Here is a 20,486-nt window from a genome sequence, read left to right as displayed (position 1 = left end):
AGTTATTTGATTTCTTTGATCTATTTTATGCATGATTACTTATAGCCTCATACTTCTTCTTAGAATCTTTGGTTTAGTTAGGCCAACTAGATTGATTTTTCTTGCCATGGGAAGAGGTGCTTTGCAATGGTTTCGATCTTGCGGTGTCGTCTCCTAGTGACAGATGGGGCAGCAAGGCACGCATGTATTTTTGCTATTAAGGATAACAAGATGCGGTCTATTTCTACATGAATGGATCTTGTCTACATCATGTCACCGTTCTTATTGCATTACTCCGTTTCTCCATGAACTTAATGTTGGGGAACGCAGTAATTTCAAAAAATTCCTACGATCACGCAAGATCTATCTAGGTGATGCATAGAAACGAGAGGGGAGAGTGTGTCCACGTACCCTCGTAGACCGAAAGTGGAAGCGTTTCAATAATGCGATTGATGTAGTCGAACTTCTTCGCGATCCAACTGATCCAAGTACCGAACGTATGACACCTCCACGTTCAACACACGTTCAGCTTGATGACGTCCCTCGTGCTCTTGATGCAGTTGAGGACGAGGGTGAGTTCTGTTAGCACGAAAGCGTGGCGATGGTGATGATGATGTTACCGGCGCAGGGCTTTGCCTAAGCTCTACGAGGGTATGATCGAGGTGTGTAACTGTGGAGGGGGCACCACACACGGTTAAGAGAAACTTGTGTGTCCTAGGGTTCCCCCGTATATAAAGGAGCAAGGGGGAGGCCGGCCGGCCCTAGAGGCGCGCCCAAGGAGAGGGAGTTCTACTAGGACTACCAGTCCTAGTAGGATTCCATCACAAGGAAGGGAGGGGGAAGGAAGGAGAGGGATAGGGAGTAGGAAAGGGGGGCGCCGCCCCTCCTTCCCTTGTCCTATTCGGATTCCAAGGGGGGGCTGCCCTGGTTGCCCTCCTCTCTCTCCACTAAGGCTCGTGGTGGCCCATTAGTTCCCCCCAGGGGGTGGGGGGTAACCTCTCTGGCACTCCGGTTTTACCCGAAACTTCCCGGAACACTTCTGGTGTCCAAATAACATGGTCCAATATATCAATATTTATGTCTCAACCATTTCGACACTCTTTGTCACGTCATAGATCTCATCCGGGACTCCGAACAAACTTGGTCATCAAAAACACATAACTCATAATACATATCGTCATCGAACGTTAAGCGTGCGGACCCTACGGTTTCGAGAACTATGTAGACATGACCGAGACACATCGCCGGTCAATAACCAACAACGGAACCTAGATGCTCATATTAGGTCCTACATATTCTACGAAGATCTTTATCGGTCAAACTGCATAACAACATACGTTGTTCCCTTTGTCATCGGTATGTTACTTGCCCGAGATTCGATCATCGGTATCATCATACCTAGTTCAATCTCGTTACTGACAAGTATCTTTACTCGCTTTGTAATACTTCATCCCGCAACTAACTCATTAGTCACATTGCTTTCAAGGCTTATAGTGATGAGCATTACCGAGAGGGCCCAGAGATACCTCTCCGAAACACGGAGTGACAAATCCTAATCTCGATCTATGCCAACCCAACAAACACCTCCGGAGACACCTGTAGAGCACATTTATGATCACCCAGTTATGTTGTGACGTTTGGTAGCACACAAGGTGTTCCTCCAGTATTCGGGAGTTGCATAATCTCATAGTCTGAGGAACATGTATAAGTCATGAAGAAAGCAGTAGCAATGAAACTGTAACGATCATAATGCTAAGCTAATGGATGGGTCATGTCCATCACATCATTCTCCTAATGATGTGATCTCGTTTATCAAATGACAACACATGTCTATGGTTAGGAAACTTAACCATCTTTGATTAACGAGCTAGTCAAGTAGAAGCATACTAGGGACATTATGTTTTGTCTATGTATTCACACATGTACTAAGTTTCCGGTTAATACAATTCTAGCATGAATAATAAACATTTATCATGAAATAAGGAAATAAATAATAACTTTATTATTGCCTCTAGGGCATATTTCCTTCAATCTCCCACTTACACTAGAGTCAATAATCTAGATTACAAAGTAATGATTCTAACACCCATGGAGTTTTGATGTTGATCATGTTTTGCTCATGGTAGAGGCTTAGTTAACGGGTGTGCAACATTCAGATCCATATGTATCTTGCAAATCTCTATGTCTCCCTCCGACGCTTGATGATGGATGGAATTGAAGCATCTCTTGATGTGCTTGGTTCTCTTGTGAAATCTGGATTCCTTCGCCAAGGCAATTGCACCATTATTGTAAGAGAAGATTTTCATTGGACCCGATGCACTAGGTATGACACCTAGATTGGATATGAACTCCTTCATCCAAACTCCTTCATTTGCTGCTTCCGAAGCAGCTATGTACTTCGCTTCACATGTTGATCCTTCCACGATGCTTTGCTTGGAACGGCACCAACTAACAGCTCCACCATTCAATGAAAATACGTATCCGGATTGCGACTTAGAGTCATCCGGATCAGTGTCAAAGCTTGCATCGACGTAACCGTTTACAACGAGCTATTTGTCACCCATAAATGAGAAACATATCCTTAGTCCTTTTCAGGTATTTCAAGATGTTCTTGACCATTGTCCAATGCTCCACTCCTGGATTACTTTGGTACCTCCCTGCTATACTTATAGCAAGGCACACAACAGGTCTGGTACACAACATTGCATACATGATAGAACCTATGGTTGAAGCATAGGGAATGACTTTCATTTTCTCTCTATCTTCTGAAGTGGTCGGGCTTTGAGTCTGACTCAACTTCACACCTTGTAACACAGGTATAAGAACCCTTTCTTTGACTGGTCCATTTTGAACTTCTTCAAAACTTTATCAAGGTATGTGCTTTGTGAAAGTACAATTAAGCATCTTGATCTATCTTTATAGATCTTGATGCCCAATATGTAAGTAGCTTCACCAAGGTCTTTCATTGACAAACTCTAATTCAAGTATCCCTTTATGCTATCCAGAAATTCTATATCATTTCCAAACAACAATATGTCATCCACATATAATATTAGAAATGCTACAAAGCTCCCACTCACTTTCTTGTAAATACAGGCTTCTCCAAAAGTCTGTATAAAACCATATGCTTTGATCACACTATCAAAGTGTTTATTCCAACTCCGAGAGGCTTGCACCAGTCCATAAATGGATCACTGGAGCTTGCACACTTTGTTAGCACCCTTTGGATCGACAAAACCTTTTGATTGCATCATATACAACTCTTCCTCCAGAAATCCATTCAGGAATGCAGTCTTGACATCCATCTGCCAAATTTCATAATCATAAAATGTGGCAATTGCTAACATGATTCAGACTGACTTAAATATCCCTACGGGTGAGAAAGTCTCATCGTAGTCAACTCCTTGAACTTGTCAAAAACCCTTCGCAACAAGTCGAGCTTTGTAAACAGTAACATTACCATCAGAGTCTTCTTCTTGAAGATCCATTTATTTTCTATGGCTTGCCGATCATCGGGCAATTCCACCAAAGTCCACACTTGGTTCTCATACATGGATCCCATCTCAGATTTCATGGCCTCAAGCCATTTCACGGAATCTAGGCTCATCATCGCTTCCTCATAGTTCATAGGTGTTGGGGATATAACTATTTGTGTAAGCCGCCCAGGAGGGGCCGGGTTATGCAAAGAAGGCTCAATCCCAAGACCAAGCATGAAGACGGCGGTTCAATAGGGGGCTTCTGCCCACAGGCGACTTAAGGCCCGTTGTAGTAAACCGCCATAATGGCATGACTTGTATCATAAGGTAGTTTTAATTAGTCACCGAGCCGGACACTGTTATAAGCCGGTCGGGACTCTGTAGGCCACAGGGCGTCAACCCGTGTATATAAGGGGACGACCTGCTGGCGGCTTAGGGCAAGAAAACAACTCATCGCAAACCAGGCATAGCATATCTCGCTCCCTCGTCATCGAAACATCAATACCAACCCAACTAGACGTAGGCCTTACCTTCACCGTAAGGGGCCGAACTAGTATAAACCCTCTCGTGTCCTTTGTACCGATTAACCCCTTCAAGCTTCCTAGTTGCGATGGCTCCACAACTAAGTCCTTTCACGAGGACATCTGACGTGACAATTCCACGACAGTTGGCGCCCACCGTGGGGCCAGCGCACGGTGGATTTGAGTTCTTGAAGGGCAACTTTGAAGGGCTCAAGGGATACGTAGTGGGTCGGATGACCAAGAGTCGTCGCGGCAAGATCTTCATCGATGACGGAGGCTGGGGCCCCGACGCCGGCTCAATTGAGTACGAGTACCGGGTCCCCTTCGGAGGGATCCACGTCTTCATCTGCCGGATTGGCGAGCCGGGGCCTGAGCCGGACAACTGCACCGACCTCGTCGAGACGGCTCAGTGTGCGAAACCCGCCCGAGCTCAACCCGGCATGAATCGTGTCTTTGTGGGCTGCGTCCACGGAGAAGAGCTTTCTGAAAGTCCTGAAGATGGTGGTGAGACGGCCGTCCACTCCGACGGTGATTCGTCTGCCGGTTCTACAGATTCGCTGTATCAGGTACAAGATGGCGTGCTCGGGGGCTGTTCTGATGGCTTCAATATTCCGGACCACTGTGAGTCACCGAATTGGGCAGGAGTCTTCATGGCTGGGACTCAACCCGACCAAAACTCTACGGCTGCTGCTGCAGTTACGTCCGGGATAGGAGCGGCCGGGGCAGGAGGCCCTGTGAGCCCGCCGGCTTAAGTGCTGATAGATCTCATGGATAAACTTACAACCCTGTTAACCGCCACGGTTATCCCTGCGAATAAAGATGAGCATGACACGGTGGTGGCACGGGTGCGTGAGGGGATAGCTCAGGCCAAGGAGGCCTTGGCAGCTGAGGATACTAGACTAGCTACAGAGCGGGCGGCTCTCATTGCCCGGGCACAACGATTGCAGTCAGAAGCTTACCAGCTCACAATGAGCTTAAATGCATCCAATGAGGTTATGAGGAGAAGGCACCAGAAAACTCAGTCCCGTTTGCCTCCGAATTATGACCCTTGGGTTCTGTTTGCTACACCTGGAGCCAGCCCAAGTAACCCGCCCGATGCAATCAGTTTATGACAGCCGGAACGGGGGGACCGGCTCAGCCTCGGTAGATGGTACCTCCTCATGGAAACATGGTGCCGCCACGTTATGTGCCGATACCGCTGGGTCACTTTTCCAACCCCATGGAGAACTTAATCGCAGCATCAGCGCGTCTGGCGGCTCTCCCAATGGACGGTGATGATCCAACAGCGGTGGAGACCCGGAGAATCAGGGAACTTGTCCAGACGGCCCTGGCTCAGCAAGAGACCTATTCTTATAGCCGGGATAGGATTCATTCAACTCCTCCGCCTTGGTTAGCACCGCCTCGTCAGAACCGGAGTCCGAGTTACAGCAGGCACATGGAATCTGAAGCTTTGTCAAGCAACGCCCAACGCCGTGACCAACATGGTGGCTATAACCCGGTGCAGGACCGAGTGCGTCAGGAGAACGAGCGGGCGGCTCAACAGGCGGCACATCAGAATATTCCAGAGTATCCAACGACTTCTATTGAGATGGGAGTAGCCACCAGAACCGGTGGTGTTCCTTGTTTGATACCGGCTTTGCGCAACGTGCACCTGCCCAAGGACTTCAAGGGACCTCGAAAGGTGCCGAATTACATGGCCGACTTATAGCCTGGAGCCTGGATTGATAGTTATGAGATGGCATGGAGCTGTTCGAAGTCAGTGACGTGGCAATGGCTAAATATTTCACCATGATGTTAGATGGAACGGCCCGGTCTTGGTTAAAAAGTTTACCACCCAATTCCATTGGTTTGTGGGAGGAGTTAAAAGCCTGTTTTATTCAGAACTTCAAGGACACCTGTAAGCAATCTATGTCAATCGTGGACTTGACGAATTGTAAGTAGGGGGAGGGCGAATCCACCACCCATTGGGTACGCCGGGTCAAGCAGATAATTCATTCATCTGATAAGATGGATGCCGGCTCTACAGTCCTCATGTTGGAGAAAAATTGCAGCTTTGAGCCGCTGAGGCAGAAACTGGGGCGCCTTAAGCGTGACTGCAGGGATATGGGCACGCTAATGGCGACTTTAGTCAAATATGCCGATTTTGATAGTACCAAGGATCCCGCGTCTGATGATGAGAATACAGGGAAGGGAAAAAGGAATGGCAATGGAAAGGGTCAACAACACAACCCGGTGAATCAAAGCGGCAATAAGCGTAAGGCGGACGGCAACCCGGAGCTTGTAGCCAACACTAATACACAGGGTAAAAATCAGAGACGTAAGGGTAAGTGGCCTCGATCCGGTGGGTCAGGCCCATCTCTTGAGCAGCTACTCAATGAGCCCTGCCCGAAACACGGCACCCGGGAGCACCCCGCTACAGACCTGTGGAAAGATTGCGTCATCATGAAGGCGTTTAAAAATTCCAATACCTTTGATGGTGGTCATGGATCTGGCGGCGGTTCAGGGGATGGCGGCTTTCATGGCCCGGGCGGTGGTTCAAATTCCGTTTTTCAGGGACAGCCGGGTGGAAATAATCAGTAGCAATCTGGTCAGGGAGGACAACAGCAGCAGCAGTCGGGTTATCAGAGCCATCCGAAACAGTTGAGTGGTGGGCAGTACCATGTGTTTACCACTAGCTTATGCAAACGTGACCAGAAGGTTCTTAAGAGGGCCGTAAATTCGGTTGAGCCGGCAATTCGTCGTTATTTGAGATGGCCAGAGCAACCCATCATATGGAGCAGAGAGGATCACCCTCCACGAGTCGATAATCCGAGTCAGTTAGCCTTGGTGGTAGCACCCCAGGTTGGTGGATATAAATTCACTAAGGTACTCATGGACGGAGGTAGCAGCATCAATATCCTCTATTATGATACTTTCCAGTGCATGGGGTTGACTGAGAAGAATCTGAGAACATCCAACACTGTTTTCCATGGGGTGGTTCCAGGCAAGTCGGCTTACCTAGTTGGCAAGATTGAATTGGAGGTGGCCTTTGGAGATGAGTATGATTCTATGGCTGAGAAATTGACGTTTGAAGTGGTCAAAATCAGGAGTCCATATCACGCTTTGTTTGGGCGACCGGCTTATGCTAAGTTCATGGCACGGCCGTGTTACGTTTACTTACAGCTCAAGATGCTGGGTTACAAGGGCACCATCACTGTGCATGGGAGTCGAAATGTGGCTTTGGAATGTGAAGAAGGCGACACGGCTTACCCTGAGACTGCCTGTGCCGCGGAGGAGCTTAAATTTTATCAAGACAATGTTGACCCGGCGGATATGACCTCCCTCAAAAAACCAACTACTGAGCATGACCCGGTGTTGAAGTTTAAATCGGCCGCTGAGACAAAGCTTTTTGACTTTACCCCAGGAGATGCCTCTAAGCAGTTCAGTATCAGTGCCAATTTGGATCCTAAATAGGAAAGCGCGCTCATCGAGTTCATCCGTGAGAACCGGGACATCTTTGCATGGAAACCTTCTGACATGCCGGGTGTACCGAGGGAACTCGCTGAGCACACTCTCAATATTGATCCAAAGTATAAGCCGGCCAGGCAGTTTCTCCGACGGTTCAATGAAGAGAGACGGAAAGCTATTGGAGAAGAGGTCGCCCGGCTCTTAGTGGCCGGGTTTATTGTTGAAGTTTTTCACCCTGAGTGGTTGGCTAACCCGGTGTTAGTGCTCAAGAAGAACGACACTTGGCGGATGTGTGTGGATTACACGGACTTAAACAAGGCTTGTCCGGATGATCCCTTTGCTCTCCCCCGTATTGATCAAATCATTGATGCTACGGCGGGTTGTGAACGTTTGAGCTTCTTTGATGCTTACTCTGGTTATCATCAGATCAAGATGGCAGTTAAGGACCAGAAGAAGACAACTTTCATCACTCCGTTTGGGGCCTTCTGTTATGTATCTATGTCGTTTGGACTCAAGAGTGCCCAGGCGACTTATCAGCGATGTGTACAGAACTGTTTGCACGATCAAATTGGGCGTAATGTTCATGCTTATGTGGATGACATCGTGGTGAAATCCAGAGAAAAGGAAACCTTGATATCTGACTTGAGCGAGACCTTTGACAATCTCCAGGTTTACAAGATGATGCTTAACCCGGCCAAGTGTGTTTTTGGTGTACCTGCGGGCAAGCTCTTGGGTTTTCTGGTATCAAACAGAGGCATTGAAGTTAATCCGGAGAAAATCACGGCGATTACCTCTCTGGCTAAGCCGGCGTGTATCAATGATGTTTAGCGCCTGGCGGGTCGTGTTGCCGCTTTAAGCCGGTTCATAAGCCGGTTAGGGGAGAAGGCCTTACCGCTCTATCAGATGATGAAGAAAACAGACACCTTTGTCCGGAGTGACGCTGCTAACACTGCCTTTGAAGATTTGAAGAGACAGTTGTCTGAGCCACCGGTTCTTGCGGCTCCCATTGACAGAGAGCCGTTGGTGTTCTACGTGGCTGCTAATTCACGAGCGGTCAGTGTTGCCATCGTGGTGGAGCATAAGGAAGCTGGCAGGGAGCATCTGGTTCAACGACCAGTTTATTATATCAGTGAGGTGCTCATTGAGTCTAAGCAAAGGTATCCACATTGGCAGAAACTTGTTCATGGTGTGTTCATGGCAAACCGGAAGCTGAAGCAGTACTTCCAAAGTCATCCTATAACGGTGGTAAGTTCAGCCCCTCTGGGAGACATCATTCAAAACAGGGAGGCTACAAGGCGGATCGCTAAGTGGGCTATTGAGCTTGGGCCCTATGGTTTGAAGTATATGCCTCGTACTGCTATCAAATCTCAATCCTTGGTCGATTTTATCAATGATTGGACAGAGTTGCAGGCACATGAGGAGAAGCCGGATAATACGTATTGGACTATTCACTTTGATGGGTCCAGGCAGTTAGAAGGCTCAGGGGCTGGCGTTGTTTTAACTTCCCCTCGAGGTGACAAATTTCGCTATGTGCTCCGGCTCATGTTTCCTTGTACTAACAATTCAGCTGAATACAAGGCCTTGCTCCATGGTCTCCGGATGGCCAAGGCGATGAATTTGAGCCAGGTAAGGTGTTTGGGCGACTCAGATCTCGTGGCTCGACAGGTCTCAGGCAAGTGGGATTCTAAAGATCCCATTATGTCGGCTTACCGTCGGGAAGTAGATGTTGTGGCTGGACATTTCAAGGGTTATCAAGTGGAGCACATTGATCGAAGGAAGAATGAGGCGGCTGATGCTTTAAGCCGGCTGGGATCTCAACTTAAGCCGGTGCCACCTAACACCTTTCTTGATGTTTTGCATAACCCTTCTGTCAAGGTGCCTACCGAGGAAGAACTAGCGGTGCCAGACCCGGAGGCACAGCTGGTGGCGGCTCTTCATGTCATCCCGGATTGGACCGTGCCATATTTGGCCTATATGACCCGGGGAGAGTTACCGGAGGATGAAACTTTGGCAAGATAAATTGTCAGACGATCCAAATCCATGACGATTGTTAATGGTGAGTTGCATCATTGCAGTGTGACAGGGGCATTTCAACACTGTGTGTCACCTGGAGAGGGACAAGAGATACTTCGTGAGATTCATGAAGGAGATTGTGGTCATCATGCCGGCTGAAAATCTCTTGTGTCCAAGGCTTTCCGTCATGGTTTCTACTGGCTCACGGCTCATGCTGATGCGGAGGATCTGGTCAGTAAATGTGACGGTGGTCAGAAGTTCTCATGACGTACTCATGTGCCGGCTCAGGAATTGAGGATGATCCCGATTACCTGGCCGTTCGCAGTCTGGGGGCTTGACATGGTTGGACCTTTCAAAAGGTCTAAGGATAAAAAGACACATCTCCTAGTGGCAGTGGATAATTTACAAAGTGGGTTGAGGCGGAGCCAGTCAGTAAGTGTGATGCGGTCACAACGGTTCAGTTCATGAAAAAGGTGATCTTTCGCTTTGGTTTCCCGCATAGCATTATAACTGATAATGGTACTAACCTTTCCAAGGGAGCCATGGAAGATTTCTGTCAGCGAGAACATATCCGGCTTGATGTTTCGGCCGTTGCTCATCCTCAATCCAATGGTCAAGCAGAAAGAGCTAATCAAGAGATACTGAAGGGTATTGAACCCCGGCTCTTAGTCCCCTTAAAACGGACACCGGGTTGCTGGGTGGAGGAGTTACCCTCTGTACTATGGAGCATCAACACTATGCCTAACAGGTGTACGGGTTATACACCTTTTGTCATGGTCTATGGAGCAGAGGCAGTTCTACCAAGTGACATCTGACATGACTCACCCCATGTGGCGGCTTATGTTGAGGCGGACAACGAAAAAGCTCGTCAGGAGGCACTGGACTTGTTGGATGAGGAGCGAGACTTGGCAATGGCCCGCTCGGTGATTTACCAGCAAGAGTTGTGCCGTTATCTCAGCCGCCGGGTCAAGAGCAGAACCTTTCAGGAAGGTGATTTGGTGCTCCGGCTCATTCAGGATCAATCTGACATGCACAAGCTATCTCCGCCTTGGGAAGGACCCTTTGTGGTCAGCAAGAATCTGAACAACGGGTCATATTACCTCATTGATATTCGAGAGCACAAAGACTCACGTAAGTCGGAGGAAGAGACCCGCCGGCCGTGGAACATAGCCCACCTTCGGCCTTACTATACTTAAGCCACCGGCTCTTAGGATGTATATACTTTTGACGGTGTATATATTATATAAAGCAATAAAGCAGGACCTCTGTCCTTTTTTCCCATAAAGAATGTTTTTATGTCTTCTTTATCAGGTGGTGGACACTACCAATAGGGAGCGGATCATATCTAAATCCGGCTTTCCCTTTGGACCGACTTATGATCATATCTGAATCTAGCCATGATCACTTGGGAGCTTCTTGTTCAAACATAGGTCGTATCCGAACCAAAGAGAACATAGCTGTCGATACCCGCTTGATCGGCATACTGCCAAACCCACTTGGGGGCTTCTTGATCATATTTGAATCATAGCTTAACCCCTTTGGGTCTGACGTGGATCGTATACAAATCAGCGTCAGTAAACAAATCTTATGGTCACTTGGGGGCTTCCTATTCAAACATAGGTTGTATTCGAACCAAAGAGAACATAGCTGTCGATACCCATTTGATCGGCATCGCCAAGCCACTGGGGGCTATATGATCGTATCCGAATCTTAGCTTAACCCCTTTGGAACGGTTTACTGATCGTATTCGAATCAGAAGCCTGTAAATTATTTCGACTATCCAGAGACCTTGTGAAAACATTATGAGATGTTTTTTTTTTGTCTTTTCGGTTTAATATTGGTCACACCAGGTTGTTAAGTACCGGGTGAGCATCAAGTCAGTAGGAAAGATTATCAAAGGATTGCAGGAATTTTGCTTGTTTTATGTGCAGAATAAGGCAAGAAAAATTAACACACCAAGGAAATAAAAGTCAGAAATATATAGCAGTGGCGGCTTATGAAAGTTTTTTCTACCCTATTACAAGACTCCCCGAGTATGAATAAATGAAGCATTGTTTTTTGCAAAACACCCGGCGATTCACTCCTTCGGCGGGCTTGAAGTCTCCGGTTTATCCTTCTCTACTTCTCTGTCGGCTGTTTTGTCCTGGAAAGTTGATGAGGCCTAGTCAATGCCGCTCAAAGCTTCAAATTCAGCTTCATCATCTATTAAACTGGCTGGGTCCACTTCAAGGGCAAAAGTATGCTTACGAGTAGGAGGGATCAGGCTGACGTCATCATATGGAATGTTTGGGATTCTCCGGTTCTCACTGTCATAGCCCGGAGAGTACTTAGTGAGATCACTATCATTCCCAATGAGGGTCGCCACAGGACGTATGACTCTGACACTGGCGATAAAGTCATGATCATCAAATATAGTGTCGTCCTCCTTCCGACTGGGGTATCCAAGAGCAAGGTCAGCCGGGTCTAGCTCTGGAAGCCATGCTTTTGCCCGGCTCAATGCGGCTACGGCTCCGGCTCTTGCAGATGACAGCCTTAAATCCTGAATTCGCTGAGGTAGCACAGCGAGATGCTTCAGCACCTCTTGTAAGAGGTGAGGAGGGGTGTTTGATAAGGCTACAACGGCTAAGGCACGTTGTGACCCGGAGTACAGCTGTTCCACTAAGGTGTAAACTGCTTTAAGCTTGATCAGCATGTTTTGCTTAAGGTTGGTACTCCTGGGGCCTGTGTGTGCACAAGCATAACAGTCAGCCGGAAGTAATTATTACAATAATCATTGTAATGTTACAATGTTGAGGTTTTGCACAGTAACTTACCGAAGATGGCTGAGACCATTTGAGATATCTGCCGTTTTAAGACGGACAGCTCGGTTGTTGCCTCTGCAAGAGATGCTTCTGCTGTCTCGGCCCAAGTCACCAGTGAAGCCTTCTCATCAGCCCAAACTTTCTTTTCCGACTCAAAATTTTTCTTCGACTTCTCATTTTCAGAGACACTGAATTCAAATTTGGAGTTCGCCTTCTGAGTTTCAAGTTCTTAAGTTTCCAGACGACTCTTCAGGACAGCAAGCTCCGATTCAAACTGACTTATGGTGGCCTGCATTGACACCAGGTTATGCTAAGGATTATAGTAAGGTAACATTCAAGTCCCAAGCACTTTACAAGTAAAGATACTTGGCACTTGGGGGCTAATGTATGCTGAAGAATTTTAAACTTCTCATACCGGGTCAAACATATTAAGTCTCAAGCACTTTACAAGTAAAGATACCTGACACTTGGGGGCTAATGTGTATTGCAAATTTAAGACTATCATGTTATCACCAGGTTAAATATATTCTCTTTGAACCGGCTAAACTAACAAGTAAAGCAGATTTCTAAGTCTACAGCATATTTATTCATAAGCAATAGACTTGGGGGCTGGTACAGTATGTAAGATTCAGGTAAAAAGTATAAGCTATACCTCAGATTTGTGCTGTATTTGTTTTACCATGTCAATTTCCAGGTCACGGCTATTATGCACTTGATTCAGATAGCCCGAGACTATATCACCAATGCTTAAGTGAGTACAATCAGTAATGTCCTGCTTGGCTTTTCGGTGTTCGGCAAGTTCTTCCTTGGCAGTACATTTGGCAAGGACGGTAGGCCACCCTGGTTCAACAAACTGAGACCACACAATCTCAACTTCTGGTTCATTTGTCTTGACCGGGCTAGGAGTCTCTGGGTCATTTGTGTTGAGAGTATCTTCGGCGGGCGGATCAAAGGTTGGCACTGGAATATCAGAAGCCGGATCAGGCGGCGGCTGATGGGTAGAGCTGTCTGGAGCAGACGCATTAATCACCGGTTCGGTCATGATCGGGTCTTGGGACGGCTTATTTTTCTTCGCCCTCTTGCTGGGTTTCACTTGCATGCTGTTAACAAAGGCAGAAGGATGAATACGCAAGCATGAGTAAAGTAAAGTTCAATGTACATAAGGTTACATTACCTGGGAGCAGTTTTGAAAGCCGGCATGTTTGACTGCATGGATTCACCGGAAGAAGGAGAGGTATCCTGATAATTGGAGTCAGACGAATTGAGAGGATGACGAATTAAGCCCGCTAAAGGTAAAACAAAACGTAAATCGGAGATAACCTCAGTCCGACGCTTCCTGGTTACATCAAGTAAGCCGGAGGAGAGTTCCGCATCCTTGTTGTTTCGGGTCTGCCTCCGGTTCTCAAGCTGTTGTTGCTTCAAAAGAAATTGAGGATCTTGATAAGCAAGAGCATGTGAAAATCTTACTTTCCGGGTCACCCTTCGGATCTTTTGCTTTGGCAAAGGCTCTGAGTTGGAGGAGATTATAGTTACCTCTTCATTGGCTGCTTGACTGTTCCCCGTATCCTCCTGAAAGGATAGAATGTCAGATAGGTAATAACATGGGAATTAAGAAAATTTAAAGATTACCTCTTCATCATCCGAAGAACTATCATCCAATTTGAGTAAGTCGGAGGCGCTGGGTTTTTTCTTCTTTGAGGTTCCCGCCTTGGCGGCTTTTCTTTCGGCTTTTTTGGTTGTCCTAGCTTGTTTGGCAGCCTCATGGTCATATTTGACCTTCCAGAAGTTATCATCGGCCTGTGGAAAAGGATAAGGAATTATGAATACCAAAAAAGGTATAATATAGCAAAAAGTATTTATTACGATTGATAACTTACTGCAGGGGCCGGGTTATTCTTGCAAAAGGGAAGTAAGCCGAAGGCTTTACTCGTCACAGTAACCTCCTTCAGTAGCGACTGGGTCGTAGCATCCTCCACGTCATCTGGTAAGTCGTCAGGACTATGGCGTAACGGGTCATCCTTTTCGCCTGTATAAGTACACATTAAGCCGGAACGACGGCTTAATGGAAGTACTCGCCAAGTGACCAGACTCGGACCAGATCGATGCCGTTTAAACCATTTCCCAAGAGAGCTTTGATCTTCTTGATGGTGGGATTGAGAGGCAGACGTTCAACGGCCGTCAGTTTGTCTGGTAGCGGATGGTTGGACTCAAGGCGCAGGGCGCGAAAGCCGGGCAGAGGCTTCTCATCAGCCGGAGAAGTGTCCTAACAGTAGAACCACGTTTGGTTCCAGGATTTTGGGTGACTCGGCAGCTCAGCATAAGTAAAAAGGCAGTCTCTCCGTCGCTGGATCAAGATGCTGCCAAGCTCAAGACTGGGCCCGTTGGCACATTCATTTTGCCGGTTCATATAGAAAAGTTCCCTGAACAATAGCAAACTTGGCTCCTCTCCCAGGTACACCTCGCAGAAGACTTGGAAATTGCAAATATTTGACACAGAATTGGGTCCGATGTCTTGAGGTCTAAGGTCAAAGGAATTCAAAACTTCCCTGAAGAATTTTGAGCCGGGAGGGGAAAATCCCCGGCTCATGTGATCCATAAAAACTATCACCTCCCCTTCTTTGGGTTGAGGCTTCTCTTCAGACGGGTCAGGGACACGATAAGACATGACCTCCCTTTTTGGCAGGTGGCCAGATTTCACGAACTCAGCCAGTTTACTCTTGGTAACTATGGATGGGACCCAATTGCAGGTTACAGGGGCCTTGGCCGCCTTAGGAGCCATGACAACAGTTGGCCTATGACAAAATAAGAAGATCCGGTTCAATTTTAACCAGGGAGAAAAATCCTAATTATTCAAGGTGGCGGCTTAAGGAGGGGCCTAATGATATAAGGATGACTGTGCAACAATATTTAAGCCGCTACAAGTATCAAGAGCAGTTCAATATTCTTCAGGTCATGAGGAGCAACTAAGGTTCTGTGTCATTTATTTAAGCCTGACACCTCGACAGTTGTGTTTAAGGGCACTTACTAGAAGAAGTTTTCCGGGTGATAAAAATAAGTTTCACAGATGACAGCTATTATTCTGGATCAAATTATTGCTCTGAAAAGAAAATTTTCTAGACCTAAAAACACGGCAGAGAAGTTCATACACTCGAAGAGGGTTTCCAAACAAGGGAAATGAGATCTGTTTCTATGCAAGATAAACACAAACAATTACCACAGCAGTTCTACGTAGTTTTTATGATCTAAACAGGGCATTGGAGGTAAAAAATAGCGAGGGTTTGCGTCGGTCGGTGATGAACGCCGATGAACTCAACAAAGTTCCAATGCAGATCTAAGAAAGGGAAGGAGAGGAACTCACGGATGTGGACGAGCTGCGGAGGTTCGCTGTCGATTTCTGGTCAGTGTCAGGTTGATGCAACGGCCTGAGTCGGTGAAGACGAGGGGTTCGACGGCGGCGGTGGCGGAGCTCGAGAGGAAGCAAGAGGAAGAAGACGACTAAAGGAGGGAAGAGTGGAATACCTAAGTCGCGCCTATTTATAGGGAGAGGATAACTGAGACGACGCGGGAAACGAGGAGATAAGAGTTATTATCCAGCGGCCCCGACGCCTCGATTTTCGGAACAGTCAATAAAGCAGAGATCCGTTGAAGGATACGATGGAATAGAAAAGGAATTTAAGAGAGGATGACATCACACCGGGTTAACACGGATCCAGAAGATGATGTCATGGCGGGTTAAAGAAAACCTTCTGCACAGTCAGAAGACTGAAAATTTATTCTTTAAAGGTATTTTAAGATTGACATGAACAGGTTCAAATCAATCTGGGGCGTAGTGTTGGGGATATAACTATTTGTGTAAGCCGCCCAGGAGGGGCCGGGTTATGCAAAGAAGACTCAAGCCCAAGACCAAGCATGAAGATGGCGGTTCAATAGGGGGCTTACGCCCACAGGCGACTTAAGGCCCGTTGTAGTAAACTACCGTAATGGCATGACTTGTATCATATGGTAGTTTTAACTAGTCACCGAGCCAGACACTGTTATAAGTCGGCCGGGACTCTGTAGGCCATAAGGCGTCAACCCGTGTATATAAGGGGACGACCTGCTGGCGGCTTAGGGCAAGAAAACAACTCATCGAGAACCGGGCATAGCGTATCTCGCTCCTTGGTCATCAAAACATCAATACCAACCCAACTAGACGTAGGCCTTACCTTCACCGTAAGGGTCCGAACTAGTATAAACCCTCTCGTGTCCTTTGTCCCGATTAACCCCTTCAAGCTTCCTAGTTGCGATGGCTCCACAACTAAGTCCTTTCACGAGGACATATGACATGACAATTCCACGACAATAGGTTCACCATGGTCTAGTAACATGACTTCTAGAACAGGATTACCGTACCACTCTGGTGCGGATCTCACTCTGGAAGACCTACGAGGTTCGGTAGTAACTTGATCTGAAGTTTCATGATCATCATCATTAGCTTCCTCAGTAATTGGTGTAGGAATCACTAGAACTTATTTCTGTGATGAACTACTTTCCAATAAGGGAGAAGGTACAATTAGCTCATCAAGTTCTACTTTCCTCCCACTCACTTCTTTCGAGAGAAACTCCTTCTCTAGAAAGGATCCATTCTTAGCAACAAATATTTTTGCCTTCAGATCTGTGATAGAAGGTGTACCCAACAATTTCCTTTGGGTATCCTATGAAGACGGACTTCTTCGATTTGGGTTCGAGCTTATCAGGTTGAAGCTTTTTCACATAAGCATCACAGCCCCAAACATTAAGAAACAACAACTTTGGTTTCTTGCCAAACCACAGTTCATAAGGCGTCGTCTCAACGGATTTTGATGGTGCCCTATTTAAAGTGAATGCATCCGTCTCTAAAGCATAACCCCAAAACAATAGCGTTAAATCAGTAAGAGACATCATAGATCGCACCATATCCAATAAAGTACGGTTACGACGTTCGGACACACCATTTCGCTGTGGTGTTCCAGGTGGCGTAAGTTGTGAAACTATTCCACATTGTTTCAAATGAAGACCAAGCTCGTAAATCAAATATTCGCCTCCACGATCAGATCGTAGAAACTTTATTTTCTTCTTACAATGTTTTCCACTTCACTCTGAAATTCTTTGAACTTTTCAAATGTTTCAGACTTATGCTTCATTAAGTAGATATAACCATATCTACTCAAATCATCTGTGAAGGTAAGAAAATAACGATACCCGCTGAGGGAGTCCTGGACTAAGGGGTCCTCAGACAGCCGGACTATATACTTTGCCCAGACTGTTGGACTATGAAGATACAAGATAGATGACTTCGTCCCGTGTCCGGATGGGACTCACCTTTTCATGGAAGGCAAGCTTGACGATTCGGATATGTAGATTCCTTTCTCTATAACCGACTTTGTATAACCATCTATATAAACCGGAGGGATTAGACTTCTAGGGTTTAGCCACAATCATCATAACCTCATAGGCTAGACTTCTAGGGTTTAGCCATTACGATCTCGTGGTAGATCAGCTCTTGTAATACTCATATTCATCAAGATCAATCAAGAAGGAAGTAGGGTATTACCTCCATAGAGAGGTCCCGAACCTGGGTAAACTTTGTGTCCCCCGCCTCCTGTTACCATTAGCCTTAGACACACAGCTCGGGACCCCCTACCCGAGATCCGCCGGTTTTGACACCGACATTGGTGCTTTCATTGAGAGTTCCGCTATGTCGTCGAAGATAGGCTTGATGGCTTCATCAATCATCTACAACAATGCAGTCCAAGGGGAGATTTTTCTCCCCGGACATATTTTCGTATTCGGTGGCTTCGCATAGAGGACCAACTAGCTTGGCCACTAGAGCAGATCGACAGCTACATCCCTTGCCATCAGGTCAGATTTGGAAGCCTAAATTTTGTGGCCTATATCCGCGGAGACTTGATCTTCGATGCGTTTCAGCCCATGACGGCTGTCCCCGACCACCACGATGAACATGACCTAGATCTGTCATCAGGCCACATGCAGGAGATAGCTCCTGTGGCCGCCCTGGCCCTAGAGCCGGAGCGGACTGCGTCGTCCGAAGATGGGAAGCTTAACCCTGCCACGGAGGTCGCAGACTCAGCGGCGCTCGAGCCGCACATAGACCCAACATCGAGTTGGGCTAGTGTTACCGGAACCTCGGACTCATTTCCGTCCATGGGTTCCAGACCGCATGCATCCGCGTCCATCAAACCCGATTGGGTGCCGGTCTTGGAGTTCAGATCCGCAGATATCTTCCAGCACTCACGTTTTGGCAATGTGTTGAGCTCATTAAAATCCCTCTCCTTGTCGGAGAACTCTCGGCCGAACTATGTCTGGCTCGAGTGGGAAGTGGACAACGAAGAATTTTGTATCCCACCCACCACCCACTTTATAGCCACTGTCGACGACTTAACCGACATGCTTGACTACGACTCCGAAGACATCAACAATATGGACGATGATGCCGGAGAGGATCAGGAACCACTGCCGACAGGGCGTTGGACAGCCACTTCCTCGTATGACATATACATGGTGGATACACCAAAAGAAAATAATGGCGACAACGAAAATTTAGTCGAGGATAAACCTCTTGAGAAACAGCCGGAGCGCTGACATTAGCGGCGCCGCTCTAAGCCACGCCGTAGTAAAAACAGCAATACCGTCACAGAAGAGGAGAACACTCCGGACGGTAGCGACAACAACGAAGACCCCGTTGAGCCAACCTCCGAACAGGAGGAACGGGAAGATGGGCGAGTCAGCCCTGATAAACAGGCCATACAAAGACTCAAAGGAGAGCAACTACCTCCCGCCCTCCGAGGACGAGGTGAGCCTCGGCGATGAAGATTTCATCATGCCTGAGGAGCCCGCCGAACATGAAGTCTTTAAGCGTCAGCTAATTGCCACTGCAAGAAGCCTGAAAAAGAAGCAGCAGCAGCTTCAAGCTGATCAAGATCTGCTCAATAAAAGATGGACTGATGTCCTGGCAGCCGAGGAATATGGCCTCGAGCGCCCAACCAAAAGCTACCCGAAGCGCAAAATGTTACCACAGTTCGATGACGAGGCGCTGGAGCCCATCCTACCAAGGTACGATGCGGCTGACAGACCACCACGTGTCCAGGACAAAGTGGCACCTCTAGCCGAACACCAGTCCGCATTACCTCGCCGAACAGACAGAAATATAACAGCTCGGGGAAATACACATGACCTGTGGCGCGATTTGAAAAAGAAAGCAGGTCACACAAGATCCATCTATGGATTATGGGGGCGTGCCTCGATGCGCGAGGATGGCCATCTGGCCGAACGTGACAAACATAACCACGTCTGGGCCAAAAACCATAGACGAGCTCCATCCGAGCTACGTCACGACTCGGCCCGATACAGAGGCGCCGTGCACCCCCTTTGCTTCACTGATGAAGTAATTGGACACAATTTCCCAGAAGGGTTTAAACCCATAAAGATCGAATCATATGATGGCACAACAGACCCTGCAGTGTGGATTGAGGATTTTCTTCTCCACATTCATACGGCCCGTGGCGATGATCTTCACGCCATCAAATACCTCCCGCTCAAATTCAAGGGACCAGCTACATACTGGCTAAACAGTCTGCCCGAAAACTCCATTGGCAGCTGGGAGGAATTGGAGGGCGCCTTCCTCGATAACTTCCAAGGCACATATGCCCGACCTCCGGATGCCGATGACTTAAGTCACATAATCCAACAGCCCGGAGAGTCAACCAGGAAATTCTGGACTCGGTTCTTAATTAAAAAGAACCGAATCGTCGACTGTCCGGACGCCGAAGCCCTAGTGGCCTTTAAACACAGCATCCACGACGAATGGCTGGCCAGACACCTTGGCCAGGAAAAACCGAAATCCATGTCAGACCTTACCGCACTCATGGCCTGCTTCTGTGTGGGCGAAGACAGCTGGCTAGCCCGTAGAAACAACAATACAAGTGAACCTGGCACTTCTGAAGCCAGAAACAGCAACGGCAAGCCCTGACGCAATAGGCATAAGCGTCGAAACAACGGCGATAACACCAAAGACACGACAGTCAAAACCGGATTCGGTGGCTCCAAGTCTGGTCAGCAGAAGAAGCCATTCAAGAGAAATAATCCGGGCCCGTCCAGTCTGGACCGCATACTAGATCGACCATGCCAAATCCATGGCACTCCTGATAAACCAGCCAATCATACCAACAGAGAATGTTGGGTCATCAGACAGGCCAGCAAGTTAAATGCTA

The sequence above is a fragment of the Triticum dicoccoides genome, chromosome 6B (assembly GCF_002162155.2).
Source record: "Triticum dicoccoides isolate Atlit2015 ecotype Zavitan chromosome 6B, WEW_v2.0, whole genome shotgun sequence".
In the NCBI taxonomy this organism is placed as follows: Eukaryota; Viridiplantae; Streptophyta; class Magnoliopsida; order Poales; family Poaceae; genus Triticum; species Triticum dicoccoides.
Note: the sequence above shows the minus strand (reverse complement) of the source record.